Below are 16,364 nucleotides of genomic sequence, written 5' to 3' on the forward strand. Positions count from 1 at the left end.
CTTGTAGGCGTTCTACGTCGTCCTCTTCTAACCCTGTTCCTTTAGTTGCCTTAAGCGTCAGGCGTTTCAACGTCAAGCGACTACTTTAAAACACTTATTTTTAGCAATTTTCTTTTTTGCTCCGTTCGCCGCTTATTCTGTCGGTCCCCCTGTTTATTCCGTGTTCATCATTTCTTCCCTTCAAGTCCACGACCAATGCCCGCTGTGGCCATAGTGGTTGAGACCCCCCCCCCTCCTCCCCAAAGCCGCAAACCCCTAGTACTTTCCCTACAATAGTGCGTACCACAGGCTGCCGACTTGCTCAAAAAAATAAACACAATTCTTTCCTCATTTTCTCACGAAATAGCGGCGCGGGTGTAAAACTGCATAGACTGTCGATTGTGGCTCTAACATCGTCGTGCACTAAAACTTGTTGCTGCTATAGAAATTACTCGCTGTCGTTGGCGTCGTCGGCATCAAGCATTTTTAGGTCAATACGACCGCCACAACTTCTGTTACTTGTAACTGCTGCCCTCCAACATCATAGTGGCCATTTATTACGATAAATACTCTTATTGCTGCAGCCCTCCACTACTACTCCTACGGATTCTAACGAAAAATGGAAAAATCAAAGCTTTCATGTTCGTGATTGTATCATCGTACGTACATAGTGCACTTTGTGTATATAGGTGTTGTATGTAGGTTGGAGGTTAGCATCAAGCGACCATCGTCGACCTCATTTCCTACATGAATCCGTAAAAGATCAAGAATATTTTTATCGGTAATGTACTTATGTAGAATCACTTGTGTGTGCTAAATACGAGTTATCTCTTGACTTGTAGATAGAAACCGGTCAGCAGATTATAGGTAAATGTCGACCTTGGCACAAACAAAACAGGCGTTGCATCAATGGTCACATAATTTCAATCAAAGATATTGGAAGATACATACGTTAAAATGGAGAATCTACTTACGCCTACGTTCACCAAAAGTAATCCACATAGTTGCATATTTTCTGAATTCCTTGAGTTTAGGCTCAAGGCCTAAATAGCTAAGGGCAAGTTGATGGGTAGTTACTGCAGGGCAATGTTTTTCTCCGCTAAATAGATTTCTTCAGTAATGTGCTTCTTGCATATGATTATTGAAAAAATTTGATTCATGAAGTTTGATTGAAATGAACAACAATGCAAAAGGTTCGTTATAATCCTTACCTCCCTGTACGTGTTTCGCTTTTTTTAGTCAGAGCATTCAAGCATGGCACCACTACTGACGAACTCACTTTTCCTGCTTGCGAAGAACAATCCTCTGTCGTTGCCTTCACCTTTTGCACCATTTGTGATGTAACACCCCCTTCGCAGCCAGTGGTACGCGGTCAGACTGACCCTGGACTATCTTCCAGCAAACAACGCCGGGCATAACTGCGACGCCGTCCAGTGACCTCGTACGCTTTCGACATCACGGTCCATGCAGACACACTCACGCATGCACACTCTCATACCCTCACAAACGCGCTCACAAGTCCATATATACCTTACAAAACGCGAGACACACCTGAGCTTTTGTACACATATCGAAGCAAAGTGTTTACTAACCAGAATCCGTTTCACGATCCTTTGCCTTTTTCTGCTACTGCTTCGTCGCTGTCTTTCAAAGGGATAGGCCGCCGCCAGGGCCTTATCTGGATGGTTTGAACACGCCGTTACCGACCACACGGTGGCAAACCTCTGCCGAACTCAGCAGTATTGCTGAGTATATGCTAGGCTTGCTGATCACTAGACGGATAACGATGGGGGAATACAGTGAGTAGAATAGGAACCACGCTGGTCATAGTTACAGACATCAGTCAGCTACTTTTTCGTCTGCCTTTCTGTGCAGACAGAAAGACAAGTTGAGGACAACCATATCTAGGGTAGCAACATCAGCAGGCATATACGCTCACAGAGCAAATGTATACATTGAGCCGTACGCTCAAAACAGGCTGCATCTGGGACAAACCAAATCGACGTGAGGGGCAAGAAGCGCCCAGAGAAAAACCACAGAAGGGCAACGCGATAGTCACTCTATAGCAACGCACGTATCCGATGCGCTAATGAGACCATATTTAGTGTTGTATGATACTGATAAATGGTTCTAAGGTCGAGCCGTCTGTTGGGAGTATAGTCATCCAGTAGTTGAGTTGCCGCCTGATGAATCACTGGTCATTGCAATTTAAGCTCTAAATCGGAGTTCGTACCTTTTGTCTATCAACAATAGTACATCAAATGTCGCACAATGAGGTGCTGGCTTACGTTTAACTGGTGCTTATCAGGCACGAGTCAAATTTGAACATGATGATTTGCGTAAGTACGTAAGACGTTATTATTTACTAATTATAATTAGTCGGCTTCTATCCAACCCTCAGCAAAAAGTTTTTCCTTCCATGAACGGTTTATTTAGACTCATGAACGATTACAAACCGAAATCAAGATATCACCCACTCGCTGCTATATATATGCATGCCCGATCAAGTAACGCAACCTTCTGGCTCACCCCGATCCACACTGTTATTAAAGTATACGTATCACCCCCGCTATAATTCGTGACGATCATTCATTCTTCGAAGAATCACTGAAATACAGGAAAAGCGGGTAATACGCGTCGACGTAACGACACACCGGCACATCATGGATGCCCCAGATCGAAAACACGCATTGATTTGGATCCCATCGCCCGACCGAGTGACCGAACTCTTGAGTTTTTTTCTTTCAGACTCGGCAAGGAAAATGATATTTCCCAACTTTCCTTTGCCGGCAGTGTAGCAAGGGCATTGGCGATGTCTTGCGAAGACTGTTACTGAAAAGAAGTCATCCACGTCAGCACATCGAGAACAGACCCGAGCAGACCGCTGTGCCATTGTCGCCTTTGTGATAGTGTCCTTTTGGCCTGTTGCATTCGGGCTGTGGTCGTCTTTCTAACCGCGCTGCCTTTAACAGCTGCTTCTATATCCGACGCGTTTCATCCAGTTACCCCAACGACTAAAGCCTACTACAGAGCACGAGCAGTAATCGAATCGGTGGCACTGTTAAATAAAACTAAAGTGGTAAAGCTTGTTTTTTGCCTATCATAAAGGACCCAACAAGCTGCGTGCCTAACTTGCCACGTCTTCTGTGATCTTTATTTACCGAAAATGCAGTTACTTCTCTTTTTTTTTCCTTAACTGGCGACCATCCTATTGCTATCGCTTCAGTCACTAGAGTTCCACAGCTGCGTCCTCGAACTCTTTTTTGCAGCTTTGTATTTGCTTCCGTCCAGCGTCATGGCAGATAACTATTTTCGCTGATAAGAAACCGTACACGAGGTATGACCGACTGTAGTTATTCTAAACATTTATCCGTAATTTGAATTTCTTAACATATTTTGTCACCTCTACAAGATCTCGAAAAAAGTTCGCTTCTGCTACACGAGATGCCATACTGGAACGCTGACCCCTGAGCAACCGCTGCAAGGAGGCCAACGAGGGGAGTCTGTAGATTACATTACAGCTCTGGTTTCCTATTAGCGAATGTCTTCTCGAGGAATTCTAGCCAAGGCACTCCCGACTACTCATTCCCGAAGAAAACCTTGTAATACCTGCCAACCAGTGCCGTGAACAGTGTTGAAAGGGCCAACGTTTGAATAGCTAGCGTGTTACTGTAGTTTGGGCCTCTCCAACGGCGCCAGAACTGTTTCTATTCATTGTAGACGTAAACATCGCCCTTAACTTCCGTGATCAAAATTATGCGGATATTAAACACGGTTTCTTTTTTGCTGTCAAAACCAGCCGTCACTAATTTAGCGCAAGGCGTGTTTAAAATCGTTGATTCGCCTATACAACGCCGTAGGCAAAGAGAAACACGGATACGTACGCAGATATTTAGAAGGGAACGCGGTTTGAGATACCGCAGCTTTTGGATATCACGTTATTTCTTGTTCTAAACGAAGGTGCTCAGTTTCTAAATTTCAGTTAGCGTTGGGATGAGCGTCGATATACGAACCTTTAGCTAACTACCGAATAGCTACTGTAGTAATAACGATGAGTGGGCCTGCGCAGGTAGACGATCGGTGACAGACGAAACCCAACCACGACCAGCAGCCACCGGACAGGCCCCAATTGAGGTCGCGCCTTCCACGTCCTACGCACTATTTGTCTCTGTTACTGCTGTTCGTACCGCAGTGACTTTAGATGAGAGGGGAAAAAGGCTCTTCCGGGCTCCGTTAAGTCAGCAGTCAGATTTACGCTTCGCCGATTACAGTCGTTTTCCCTGAAAACTCTAGCCTGACCGAGTATCCACTATTCTTCACGACCCCCTTGTACACTGTCTTCGAGCGCAGCATCTAGCTTTGAAACAGCAGCAGATTGTATACCACGGTACGACATTGCACTCTACCGCTTCCTCTGCTCTATTTTTACTTCCGCTGCACTCGTTCGCTCAAAAGCTGAAAGGCGGCTACGGTTCTATTGCCGCGGGGTGGCAAGGGCCATTTGTTCGGCAAGCCCATTGTGTTCCTCGTGAAAAACCCTAGGGATGAGGGAGCAGCGGCGACGGCCAGTCTCGCCACCGGTGTCGCTGACTACTGAAAATCCAGAACCACAGCTAATGCGAAATCTTCTGAGATCCTCCGCTCAAAGCATGCTCCGTTCGGCAGCTTTCCTACCGATGAAATACAGGGGGGTCGTAACTGTAAGCGGTGGCATAGTCCTCTTCCGTTAGCGGTCTGTTGCAGTGCTCCTTTCTCGTCGAATCGACAGCAAGTTCTCATTGCAGTCTTTCACCTCACCAAAAATCCAATATGTATTCATCGCAAGCCCGGGCTCGCGACGTCCTATTGGCCCTATCTGCTCGTTTGTGGCCTGCCTGACGATCTACCGATGAAGTTCAAGCTGTGCCCAAAATTGCAATCATTTAACGCATTGCCGTCCAAAGAGAGCCAGAGGCAATAGAAGAAATCATCACGACGAAGCCTGCACAGGCCTGGGGAATTCACCATACATTGAATTACAGGACGAGGCGCTGTGGCAGCAACAAAATTCAAGGTTTACCGCAAAAAATAGCTCGCTCGTCAGCGACTTCGCGCTGAAGCACACATATGTAGAGATATACGAGGGCAACCATGTATGGCATCAAAGTCCGCAAATTTAATGGGAACAGAAGTTGTAGATTCACGAGCATTTTCGGTATCCATTTGCTAAAGCTCACATGGTCGAGTTGAGTTTTCGCAAACAAACGATTAGCAGTAAACGGAGTTTACCGCTTTCCTTCTTGTCGTTGTCTTCCTAACAATAACTTTTAATACATACTACCGTTTTACCTTGTTTTTTCTCACATTGACAGTCAGGTTTTCCCAAGTTCCTTAATATCATAATAATAATTATTAAGATTGCGTATCACACATATTAGCTACACGTAATGTCAAGCTTGCTTTTTACTTCCCCGCGCTATTTAGATACGAAATAAGAGCTCAAGATCGTCATTGGGCGTTGCACGAATACAACTATTCCGGCCGCGACATAATTCACGGTAAAGGCAAGCAACAAGTGGCATTGTAAGCGCCTTAGGGAAAAAGTTGACAAAAACAAGTGACCTTCCATTAATCAATACAAGATCAAAGAATACCAATCAACAAAACATGTCAATAATTTAACTGACTCACAACGCAGGGCCGTAAACAAGGTACAGATATGTCGACACTTTAGCCTAAATCGCCATATGGAACTTAACCTTAGGCCCTTGGCCCCGTATGTAGACTCGAAAGCCATTCGGCGAAAGCCCAAATCTGCTGCTAATCGGTTAATGCAATACCGGCATCTGGTACCCACAAGTAACTTAAGGATAGGATTTACATTGCTAATTACCTTACTACCGATTATACTTTTAGCAGAAAGTAGGTGCGCATCAGGAACCATAACAATACAAAGGGGTGCTACACAATTCGTCTGCTTAACGCTGGATTTTCATTACTTATGAAAGTGTAACAGATCGTTCTACATACGTTTTCACAGGATCTGTTCCAAATAGGTCGCCCTTGCTTTTAACTTAAAACTCCTTTGCTATTCAACGCTGATGCAACTTGTCTTTCAAGAAAAGTTCGCCACACGCTAAAAGTGGTTAATTATGAGATCGATAACTGAATTTACTATACATATTCGTACATTGTCTCCGTAGACGTAGCATGTCTACACGTGTCCATGCGTACGTTCTATGTATATATGTACACGTTCATACGTGTTCGAACTGTCCTAACCGTACCTATCACTACTCATCATTGCGATGATCCGTTTTCGTCTAATATCCATTAGCAATTTCTCTATCTATTATCTACTTCGCTGGTGACTGGCCTTACGTCGACGTTCATAGTACCGATATCACCGCCGCCGTTACTGGCCAGACATCGGTTATCGTAAAAATACTGACCCTTTTCAAGTCGAAATTGAGGCAAATACTATTTATATATTAGAATTAAATTATTATTAAATTAAATATACGCTATCTTGATCGATGACATCAACCATGGTAACATCATTTTTTCCTATCACCGTGGAACCGGAGTTATCTAAATAAAAAAAATTGACAAGTCATTTGACCAGCGCGCTGCTCCACTGAAACCAAATGAGCAATATTCCATTCCTATTCTATTCATTACTTGCTTGTTGTGTACGGTATAGGTCTGAATCGATCGTGTTTCATGACTCCTGTCCAATGCTATAAGATAACTTCTCTGGCATCAGTCTAGCTTATATATCGTTGTTGTATGTGATTTATTTTATACCGTTCAGGACCAAACGATTTCGTTGAGTTTCTGTAGAATTTTGTGTCAATTCGTATGACCTCTAAACATCGAGATTTTTAATCTTATGTCTGAATGAGGGTATTGTACTATTGCTTAACTCTTTCAAATTATATTGACGCCTAACCGATGCAACCTGTCACCTGACGTACCACTTAGAACCCATCTAGCTTGAAAAACAGTCAACATATATATTGGTCACGCTGCGATGCTCAGCTTATATTTGTCTTCCCCTCAGCCATCATCCAGTTGAACTGACCTGATTGCACCTTCCGCGCGTCGTAGCTAACGCCGAGTAAGCGGTCATAAGCAGAGGTAGACGGCTGGGAACGACTGACCGTCGCTTGCGGCCATTCCGGCCACCAGTTCTAGGGACGGACGCCCCCAGTAAAGTTTCTAACAACCAGACCCTGTCCCCATCATCATCATCATGTTTCGCCTAGTAAGGCGCTAACAGCAGTAGTAACATCGGCGCCACCGTAAGCACCTCTAGAGCTTCGTCGTACACTTTACTTTGCTGGTCACAGACAAGCTAAAACCTGGCGTTACGTCCCTTACATCGACCAAACTTACTCCCGCTTCTGTTCTTTGGTATCTGTTCGATTATGAGCAACTCGGGCTTGTAGCGGCGCAGGAAGCCGCTGGCTTCATGCGAGTAGCTCGGAACTAGAATACGATTGTAGGAAAGCGGGCGACTAGGTCGCGGAGCTAAGCGATTGTGTCAAGCACCGCACGTACGGCCGTACAATACGAATTGCGGAGAGTCCTGAGAGAACGGTACTACTGTCATACGCCCCATCGAATTTGGGCCTAGGCGGTCCTAACGTTTCTGGCGACACCCTCCTTACCATCAGGACCATCGGCGGCGACGTCATCACTAACCTGTGTGAGACGTTGGCAGAGGCAGGCAAAGTAACGAGTTGAGCAAAACATTGGTTGAATTTCATCTCACACTTCTCCACGAGGAAGTAGGGGAGGGGGGGTTGCTGGTAGCACCTGCGACTTTGTGACCTGCCCTTCTGTGTGGTTACCATGCTTTAGGTAACCGTAGAAGACTCATATTAATATGAATTGTGAGTGGGAAAAGCGAGGAAACCGCTGTAGAATTAAGCTTTCGCTGCCTCCTTACCTTCACCCTTTTCCACCCGAAGAACCTTTACGCAACAGCAGCAGTAGCACCGTTAAGGTTTCACCTGACGAAAGCTTTCAAACCTTCGTCTTGTGACTATATTTCCCCTTCACTAGCAATATGATAACGGGCACCGAAATAGAATGAGGCACGGGGAAGGCCTGACGTTGCAGTGACGGAACTGGATACGTATATTGGCATTAGTCGACTAAATCAATGAGCCAATTCGGCTAATGTTCTTTCAGAAAACTTTTATGTGGAAAACTAGAAATTAAAATCACAGGTGGTAGAAGAAAGCAAGATGCACTCGCCATCTTGGCGCCAGTAAACTATCTGCACTGGAAGCATTCGTTAACCAATCATACTTTTATCGTTTAATGTATTGCTGCACTGTGATTAAGGGAAAATTGCGTTCCGCGTTACACCGTTATAAAGGATTGTTCACATCGATAAAGATACATACATAATAATTAATAAAGAGATACATTGAAACTGCAATCGACGTAGTAGGAACAGCAGAGAAATTGAAAGACGAAGCATATGACTGCCGGCAGCCAGTCCTTCTCAATTGCTCTTTAAAGAAGGGTGGTCGACTGCAAAAAGAGATACATTTAATGGACCATTTTCCTTCGTGTTCGGTGCATGAATTTAGAAATGCAAATATGTGAGTCGCTGGCGCGCATCACCATTATTTTGCCCTTGCTGCTAGACCCCTGCAGTGAGGCCTGACGGTAAGCCAAGTAAAATTCCAATGACCGGTACCCCACCGACTTACACAGCCCATCCTAGTACCCCTGCAAGGCACGCTGCCCCCATCGGTGCTGCCATGTATGGCACGTGTACGGAATGTGCACCAGGCACAATGACAGAGAGAGAGAGATGGGACGTCTCTATGTGGGAGCACAGAACCAGGCGGTTGGGTTGCAGCACCGCACTATACTGGCACCCCATAATTACGAGCTTCGTCCTCCACGTCCATCGCTTTTGTCTTAGAGGTGTGCATGTCACTATGGGGTTTCTTTCTGCTGCGGCAGAGGGCAGGACAACAGAACCCCCACGAACTCACAAATCAACGAAAAGTACGAGTCCTAATCGAGCTATTGCAAATAGACAAATTATTTCCCGTTATCAGCTTGTTGTTGCGTCGTTGTAAACGGCCAACACATCTCCACCGAGGATACGCACATTTAAATGTCCGAAAGCAAGCAGCTGCCCTTTGGAATTCGCATTACCATTTCAATATAAACAAACTCATACGTAAGATCCACACAAGTGTAGTGTCGAAAAACTTGTCTTTCTTTGCTTCCATATCACTCTCAGCTAAACGCCCTCCTCCGTCGGTATAAGCTATCAATGTCTGTGCCAGCAGCAACTGCCGCCAGATACTGTCGCAGCGGAAGGCAGGGATTCGATCATTAGGCTTTTATTATACCTGCTACCCTATGTGTATATATTAGTTATAAAAATGCACCCGTGTTCATGGGACTACCACTTCCGTCTCCCACTTCTTTGTCAATGGCCGGCTTCTGCTCGGTTTCATGTCGGTTGCTACCTAAGGGCAGTCAGTCACTGGGGCGACCACCACCACATCGGCCGCTGATAGCTATTTCTCTAACCACAAGCAGCCGTATTTTCAACATGGGCGTAACTAAGTCGTTGCAATCTACATCATCACGCAGCGGATAGAAGCGGCTTGTGATAGCTGCGAGTATGGCATGCGTATAGTAGTGATGAGCTTTTGGAATTCGTTACCACTAGGACCAACCGCTACCATCCGTTCCTTTGGACCTCCAGTCAAGGTCTTTCCTGCCCTCTGCCATATATATATGCATCAACCGATGTTCGCGATTTCCACCTCCACCAAGGTCCTGATTGTGCATGGCCAGTACCTTTGCAAGATTATACCGGCGACGTGTGGCCGGGCTGGTTACCTAACAACAGCTATTCCATGTTCCAGTATACCGCTGTCTGATCTAGAGGCATTCAGTATTGATGTCAGATCTGGAACCGGATCCGGTTCCATCTGAGAAATACCGATTAAATCTAGATTATTGTCAAAGGAGATACTATTGGATGGACTAAGTGGCATCGTTCGAAGTCCACTGAGTTCGTGAACTGGACTATTGCGAACGAAGTATATACTGATCTTTTATACCATAATCTTCACTATCATCTTGGCAAATTTTTGCTTATATTTACATGTTGAACCTTATCGATTCAGTCTATTGGATTTAAATAGATAAGAGGTATTTATCCTCCAGGAGCTCCAATCGCACACAGTGAAAAATCTAGCTCGAAATTTGACTAATATTAATGGCTATTATGCATTTACTATTGACGTCCTAATATGTACATTCTGTGGTACACGAACGCGAGTTATTATAAATGGGTAGATATTACATATGGTATTGTATTCATGCGCTATAGCTCGGACCAGAGACGATGTTATTCAAATCCCGCTCGTATGTTTTTTATTATAACTTATAGGTTACATATTGATGTTTGAAGGTATCACTTCTCTCGTTTTACGTTAAATACATCAATAGTATTGCCACGTCAGCTCTTCTTACCAGTCACTTCTCTATTGACACTTTTTTTTCGTTTGATCAATAAAATTGTATATAAAAAGGAACGCAGCTTTGGATTCTTGTCATTGCTTTATCTCTCGCTGTTTTTCCTATCGTCCCGGGATCGCACTGCAGGCAGGCTCCTTTTCGTCAGGTCCGCACCGTTTCCGCCCAGCAGGCCGGCGAGGCAGGCCAATCATGTCCTCTCAATCTACTCAGTATCATGTGAAAGCACAACAGTAGCCCAGTGAGGCCCGTTTTTTGCCCTACTCTACCTCTCCTCTCTTCGTTTCTTCTATTTGGGAAAACTGGAATAACGGCGCACCTTTCTTGCGCTATCGAGTAGTGCTGTAAGATGTGATAACGGTATAGAACTACGGCGTGGCCATGCACTACAAATGTCTATTGTTTAGTTTATAGGGGAGCCCCGTAACTAGAGGGCAGGCCGACGACACAGAACATCCCCTATGGTCGTTACTGCAATTCTTCGTAAAGGAGTAATCTTCCTACATCTTACCAGGTAAAAGGTTTCTTTACCCTTTTTAGGTAAAAGGTTCTATTGGGTCCTTTCTATTCGTCTCGTTACTCTCCAAGGTTGGTCAGAACAGGGAAGAGGAAAGCGCGTAGAATGCCTGATCAAGCATGGCAGCTATGTAAAACATCACCACTTTTGCTCCATGATAGTGAGCGGCAAAGGCTCTCAGTCGTTCACTGGCCATATGATTCATTTGTCGCCGATGGTTCTGCTACCTGGACGGCCGTTGCTTTTTCCATCTCTCATGTCTTCCGGGGCTCACATCGATAGCTGCATTGTCCCTGGGGCTTTTTCCTGCTACTCCTCTTGGAAAAAAGTTCTCCTCGTTTCGACTCCCTTCTCCTGTTCGTAGTCGTCGTCGTCTTGTTGTTTTTCTTGCTTACTGTAAAAAGGAAAGAAGCCCCCACTGTTTTTCTGCTAATGTGAGAACCAATCTAGCCTTGGTCCTGCCGCCGCTAGTCCGGTCATCGCTACTGCCGGCTCTGCCGTTCCACTAATGTTTACTGGCCAACTAAATCGTTGGACCATACCGTCTATGTTTGGTTGGCATGGTATAGCCAGTTGCACAGCCCCATGTAGCCGTCCAGCACACTATACAGATCGACGTCCGCCCTTCATACTTAGTTACCGCGTTTTCTTTCGCCACAGCCACTACCGATGCTTGGTGGCGGACTAGATTTACACTCTACTAAAAAGCCTTGGACGGACAGCGTTTGAGTTGTGCCACAACGTTCTTTTCCAAAATCTTATCCAATACCAGTGCATTTTTTCTGCGACAGTGCAGCTTTGTATCCAACGATCCAACTGACTGTCAACAACGTCTTCCGACTGCCAGCAGGCCGCTTTGTTCAGGTAAAAACTAATCTCTTCATACCCAGGCCAAGACGAACGAATGACTTTTGCTTTGTTGTACAACTATGCAGTGATTCTCTTTGCTACCCGAGATCGTCACGGATATTACCAGGAGCGAGCAAGACTGGTAACAAAATGGAACTGTACTCCAATGACATGGGCCCCCTAGTAGAAATGCCCGAAATCGTTATTAAAAAGAGGCAAACTTAGGCTTCCATGAGGAACCGCCCGAGAATTAGGGAAACAGCTTGCATTCAAGCAGCGTTCACTACATGTACGGTTTCCCATCACCGTTTCTGCTGGACAGTAACCCGCACAGCATCGCCCCAGCCCTGCAACTGCACGAAACAGCATGCGAACTGCATGTTTGTCCTGATCACCTGTTGCATCATTACGAGTTCAAGGGAAACTCAAGGGAAATTCAAGGGAAAGGGGGGGAATATGATTCAAGGTCGGCGTCCTTCTCCGGCAGTCTCCTTCCACACGTCTAACGTTCATATATTATACTCAGAATGTAAAACCTTGACTAGCCAAACAATTGCTCGCATTTTATTAAGCATTCAATTCCCTAGCCTACTCCATTAACTACTCCGTGCTTTTTGTCCTCTGGCGAGTAATTGTCAATAAGAAAAGGATGACTGTTGATACGGTCGTTAATTGCCTATGTAATGTGTAATGCTGCCGCCGGCACACTTAGCCAGTTGGCTACGTTTACGGTACTGTACATAGTGCATTATGCTATTCAATGAGAGATATCAAAGTACCTGGTGTTGCGGTGAAGAGTTTAAAGATTATTGACCGTTTCACCTAGACGTTAGATAGGTTAGTTCGGATCCGACGAACTTCCTAAAACTTTTCACCCAATGCAAGTAAGGATGGCGGGCTTGGTAGACTGTAGCGGCCTAAATGGAATCAGCGTAGGAAAGAAGCGCACCAGTCTTGAAAGTGAAGCCCCAGATGCAATTTGAAACAAGACTGTAGCATTAGTCAAAGAAAACCTAGATTGAGTTTTCAGCAAACGTTCCACATACGCAAATTTTACAGATGAAGCGGGTAATAGTACAAGACGCGATTGCCTTCTCTGTATATGTGTATAACCTGTGTACGGCGTATACTGCGAAGGAAGAATGAGCTTCCTGGAGAGCAAGCGAGCGAACGAACGACTATGCACCGATAAACACGGATAAGGAACAGTGTAGTATCGGAATCCGCAAGGGCTCTGCGCACAACTCGGATTGTTATAAAGCTTCATTTGAGAGTCAGTTGACTTACCGCATCCCGTGTCCTTTTACATGTTTTGTAAGTTCATTGTTTCTATGTGACACAGAAATAGAAAGGAAGCTTGACGTGTAGCACAGACGAAATAAAAAAGCACTGTATATTGAAATTTATACAGCCAAGAACTGAGGGCCTGTATTAACGCCCGAGTCTGACTTAAAACGTAAAACCTTCTTTCTCTGCTGTTCCTCACTTTTCCTCTCTTGATCATCATCTTGTTTTTCCGCTGTCGCTGGTTTCATCAGGAAAGTTGCTTTTGCTGGGCCTAAAATGGCCGTCGGCTGTGCGTAGATTTGAGGTCTGCAGTTTACCTTCTCGAATGCTGCCTCTCTTTCTTACTCTGCATTGTAGAATGCTAGAATAGGGCCAATTGTCAAAGCGCAAAATCCACCACACACCAAAGAGCACACATTTCCTCCACCATCGGCAGCATTCTTTTGCTATGAATGAATCCGCAGACGAACCCGAGTCATAGACTTTTTTATATAATACAAGCGCTCTCAACGGAGTGCAAGGGGCTTACAGTGGTTGGCGATAAGCTCCGGTTGCTGTTGAAAGAGAATATTATAGCACTGTCTATTATTCTATGTCGGTGGAGCGTCCCCGCCCGATGCCCGAACCCCCGTACCCCCCATAACACATTCCCCAAACCATCCTGTCTCTGAACTGCATACCTGCTATCTTCATATTCCTTTCGGCCTGTCTTCTCCCCTTCATTTCTCTTTCCCACTCTGCTGCATGCACCACGAACCTATTTTGTTCGCTCAGCTGATTGTGGAGAACGAGGCCAATGGCAGGGCCGATTCTGCTGCTACTGCCTATGCAATTTTAGTGTTGCTGTTTCTGCACTGCTAGGTAGCAACGTTGCCACGGCATCAGCAAAACTTTGTTCTCGACGCGACTCGACTCATCATCCCGTGTCCTCATTGGCCAGGAAGGTGAACGGCTCCCTACTTGCTCCCTGAAAGTAGGCTCAGACACTACAAAGCTAGCTACCAATGAATGCAATTGTATAACATGGAGGGTAGATATACACGCTAGAAGAAATGCAGGACTGGCTGTAAGCAGCAACAGCCAACGAAACTACAACAGCCCCAGCAGCACATTATCCTCCCCATACAACTTATCCCTCCTACCACAATATCTACCGAAATCCTCAGGAGCGCCTTCTATCAGTAGCTCATGACTCGGAGGCGGGAACTGAAATAAGGGACAGCGAGAAAATTTACCGTATGTACATATATCATGTAACTACCACGCGCAGCTTGAGTACTCAGGTTGCCGATATTGTCAATGCAGCTTCACTCAGAAAGCCTATTGGCACTGCCGATTATTAGGGTAATGTATAGGGTAGGTAATACTATTCCTATATAGGTACTACTAAATAGCACATTGTACTGCATCCTATAGTACCGCCCATGCCACAGCTCTCAGTCGCCCCACCTCCAGTTTGGGGTTCGAAGGTTTGACAGGTTCGATTTGGCTGGATTGACATCCCTTCAGTGTCAACCCACAGCGGGTCTGCTATTATACCCCGTAGCTCGGTAGAGTTCCGTACTCTCCGGTCCAGATAGAGCCGACGGCTTCCATCTCGCCCTAGCTCCGGTCAAATAACCGTTCCACAGTCGCTTTCACTTATGGCAGACGCAGGGCATAGTACGTATTCATATAGAGCGTGCGCGTTTTTTTACCGCTGCACAAAGAGACAACGAAAACCGAAGCTATGGCTACAGCTGTGGTTGGTATTGGCCTCCGCGCCGAGCGCAGATTTGTGCAAGTCACCAGTATTTGCTTTAACACTATAGCGAATACGCGCACACGTGTAGGGTGTGTGTACACGGGATTCGGCCGCTGTTTATCGAGAATCAGAGGTCTTGAAAATCACGGAAAAGGGAAAGAGAGGAAATATTTCAATGTTGTAAGAATCACATCAGCCAATGATAGACATTGGCTGATGTGATTCTTACTAAAAGGACCCCAGCTGATCGCGCGCTAATCTGTGTGCGTACGTGTGCTTATAGTTAACGTAAGTTTTTATTGCAATGTAGAATCTGTTGCTTGTCACAGTCAGCACCGCTACTACCTACCCGAAATTTTGGAGGAGTATGTTTATAGCTGCACGGAGCGCCTTTTATGTAGGGATCCTGCTCGTGTTTAGAATTGTATTGGAAAAACGCCTGATAAAAGTAGCCACAGCAAAAACAGAATGGCGCTTATCAACGCAGGTGAGCACACTGCTACTCATGATTAATTCCTGTGCTATTGATATATATATATATATATATACACAATAGTTACATATATCTCATAAGACGAAACCTTTTGCTGTCAACTGCCATTGCTTACCAACATGGTCTCGTCAGTGGTAAGCTGACAAAGACGGGATTCCCCGAGTGCAGAATGGGACAAAACAGTTTAAAGGTCAGCTCCAGCTTCTTGCTAGCGGCGTTCTCGACGTTCTGATAACTCGACACAGCAGTGTCTCCTATATGGCGCCACGCTTACATCTAGGAAGTCGTCAGCTGAACCACATTACAGATTCTCGAGATTATTTTCATAGCGCATAGAGAACTTACCTAGTTGTAATACTGTCAGCTGACCCTTAGGTAAAATGAATGAACGACAAAAGTAGCGCAACAGGAACGAGTGACGCTTACCTGTAAAACAGGACAAGTTTCAACAAGTTGAGTTAGTTGACAGTGCATAACACGATTACTATGATAGACGACCATCTGCCTACTCTCTAGTATAGTGAGAAAATGAAAACCTAAACCAAACGTAAATCAACGAAGAGATTTAAATGGATTTATTGAACCCTGTTCCATTTAGCTAAGCGGATACACAGCAGAACATGCAATTTATGTCTGTACGACAAAACGTTTATATTTGAAACAGTATTGGTTTTTGCGGTTTGTGTAAGTATACAGTTTCTGTTGAAAGCTGCAAAGAGACAACATATGCTATAAGATATAATTGTGTATATAGCTTATATTATCTAGAATGATGTCGATCGAAAATACAGATGGATTTATTAATACGCTGAACACATGGGGCGCATGTGCTTCATGGGAATGTTCAAACGTGACCATATTTTGATGACACTTTTCTAATGAATCACTGGCAATCACTGTTCCACTCACTCAAAAAGTACTACTTAAGAACCGTAAAACTACGACTTTTGAGCCTTCTCTCTCTCTCTCTCTCTCTCTATATATATATA

The 16,364-nt window shown here is 45.0% G+C and overlaps 1 protein-coding gene across 12 annotated transcripts in view; it reads right to left on the minus strand.

Moving 5' to 3' along the window:
* Positions 1 to 16,364, minus strand: part of Lar (tyrosine-protein phosphatase Lar) — a 165,782-nt gene that overhangs the window by 100,226 nt on the left and 49,192 nt on the right. For 3 of the 12 annotated variants that reach the window (XM_086981922.1, XM_086981920.1, XM_022789694.2), the window contains one exon: positions 15,721 to 15,801. The exons of 7 other annotated variants lie outside the window; for them this stretch is intronic. The gene's annotated coding sequence lies outside the window, so the exon portion shown is untranslated. Of the gene's footprint in view, positions 1 to 1,190; positions 15,462 to 15,490; positions 15,802 to 16,364 lie in introns of those variants that run through there. 2 more of the 12 variants (XM_086981918.1, XM_086981921.1) reach the window with 2 other exon arrangements.

This window comes from Varroa destructor, unplaced genomic scaffold, assembly GCF_002443255.2.
Source record: "Varroa destructor unplaced genomic scaffold, Vdes_3.0 BEIS01000002.1, whole genome shotgun sequence".
Classification (NCBI taxonomy): domain Eukaryota; kingdom Metazoa; phylum Arthropoda; class Arachnida; order Mesostigmata; family Varroidae; genus Varroa; species Varroa destructor.